General features: G+C 39.3%; 1 protein-coding gene across 1 annotated transcript in view; it reads right to left on the bottom strand.

The window, feature by feature from the left end:
• prkg3 (protein kinase cGMP-dependent 3) overlaps window positions 1-2,500 on the bottom strand; it is a gene marked incomplete at both ends in the record, with an annotated part of 25,202 nt that overhangs the window by 14,061 nt on the left and 8,641 nt on the right. The gene's annotated exons all lie outside the window — the stretch shown is intronic.

The raw sequence follows: 2,500 nt of genomic DNA, 5'->3' as shown, positions 1-2,500 counted from the left end.
GGGAATGTTATAGTAATAATGCACTGGGAATGTTATAGTAATAATGCATTGGGAATGTTATAGTAATAATGCATTGGGAATGTTATAGTAATAATGCACTGGGAATGTTATAGTAATAATGCACTGGGAATGTTTATAGTAGTAATGCATTGGGAATGTTACACTGGGCAAAATAGGCTGGAATCCGGAGATCTTGTGTTAGGAAATTTCCAATGACAAAGCACATCTCCGGAGTAGATTTTGGTCATATCCGGACTAATTAAAAATCCGGGAAAATATTGATGATTTCTGGCTCCGGATATGTGAATGCAAGTTTCCGGAGATCTGGTGACTAGATATTTCAACTTATAAACCCCATGCGCCAGAGTCCTCCTATCGCATCCATTGGATCAACGCATTCAGAGTGCTTGCTACGGGGTTTCAAGACTCACTCTTCAGGGAATTGACCGTTGGCAACATTTCGCTGAAGGTAAGATGCTATGGTGTCAGTCTGAGTAGTGTAAATTAAGATGACTATTATATCTGCTGGCTTCTTTGGTCTAAATTCAACATGTTGTTGAGACTGTACAACTAAAGCAAGCGTGGTTTAATGTGCAGTTGGTCAAATAGTTTTAGGCTAGCTTAATAAGATAGCGAGCTAAGGTAGCTAGCAAGTCATTAACTAGGGGTTTAACGCGATATAGTTTCCGCTGTTTCGTTAGGGCTGTTTTAGCCACCCATATATACATATATGTCGTTCACTAATTTGCTTGCCGGTCTTGTAAAGTTACTGTAATAAATATTTTGCTAGCTTGCTAAGGGCGCTCAGTCATAACCGTTAACAATCAGAAAAAAACAACCGAGAAATGTTGGTAGTGCTTACACATGTAAGTTTAATATTCGGAACAACCGTCATGTACTTTGTGTGGTGTATATTATAATATCATACATATAATAATGATTGAGTAGAATATAATATTTTGTGTTGAAATGTCGCTGTTTCCAAAAGCTGGTTCTCTTGACCGGTCTTCCCATTTAATGTAGTGTCATGATACATGACATGATAGCCAGTGGTCAAGTTGTAAAAAAAAGCCAGGGGGGATGGTGGATCTGTGATCCTGCGAGGGGGTTCCGGGGGGCATGCCCCCCCCCCCCCCCCCCCGGAGCTTAAAAACACTATTATTTGATTATTGTTTAAGCACAAAGATAATTATTATATTCTATTACTGTAAAACAACATGAATGCTATGGATATACGTGTCAGATACTCCTGTCATTGATCTTGACCAGGGGTGACTAACCAGTCCAGCTCAAAGAGCCACAACAAAACCCAACATCATTTTGAAGAGCTACACGAATCTATGGTACCACTTTTGGGGGGGGGGATAAGGCCCTACATAAAACTTATTATTTTTCCTGTGACCCAGCGAAACTAGGGGGGTTTGGGGGCATGCTCCCCCATAAGAATTTTTTGAAAATAACCTAATAATAATAGTGTCCTCTAGTGGGTTTTAGGAAGAGAAATTAACACATTTAGATTTAAAATATGGCACAAATATAAACATATTGAAGACATCTGCTGAGATAGGTGCTAATTATAGTTAATGTCAGATATCCTCTGTTCAATTTTAAAACTCTCCCTCACTATATGACTTTTTTTGATCGAGCAATATTCCATGACACCTGATACGATGCCAATGTGACCGTTTCAGAGTAGGCTACTTCGTAAATGTCGAAAAAGGAGAGTCTGTTTCTCTGACTGACGTATCAAAGTATACCTTGTGCTTGCCTTGTGCCTTTAGGATCTCCTGGGCTATGTTAGCATCGTGTGTGGAGAGACGCAAGTTCAAGGCTTTAAAATGCGACAGTGAAGTCTGGCATATTAAGCAGAGGGGTTTTCCATTATGCATTTTAGATGTTTATTTTATAATATTAAAATTCTGTACACCAAGAGAAAAGTCAGTGAGCACTTGAGCTGGAGCCAGGCCGCGGTAACAGGGGATGGGAAGGGGGGATGGCCGTTTCATAAGGGGGATGGTTTTGACCATTTTAATACCTAAGGGGGATGCCATCCCCCCCCATCCCCCCTCATCTTGACTACTGATGATAGCCTGTTAGAGGGGAGGGAATGTATTTTGCTAGCTTGCTAAGGGCGCTCAGTCATTCTACAGACATCCTCGGATTTGTATCATTATAGTCATACAAATAATGAATACGATAATATTTGTATTAAATTGATTGAATATGTACGGTAACTGTTACTGTTGTTCCGAATGTTAAACCGACGAATATGTTAGCACAACCAACATTTCCCAGGTTTTTTTTTTGCCTGATTGTTAAGGGGAAAAACCGAAATGTTGGCAGCCCTAACATATTCGTCAGTTTAATATTCGGAATAACAGTAACCGCACATATTCAATCAATTTAATGAAAACTATGATACCAATATTATCGTGTTCATTATTTGTATTACTTTAATTATACAAATCCGAGGATGCCTGTAGAATTGATGTGAACAATC

This window comes from Sprattus sprattus, assembly GCF_963457725.1.
Source record: "Sprattus sprattus genome assembly, chromosome: 16".
Taxonomy (NCBI): Eukaryota; Metazoa; Chordata; class Actinopteri; order Clupeiformes; family Clupeidae; genus Sprattus; species Sprattus sprattus.
Note: the sequence above shows the minus strand (reverse complement) of the source record. Positions and strands in the feature narration are given on the sequence as shown.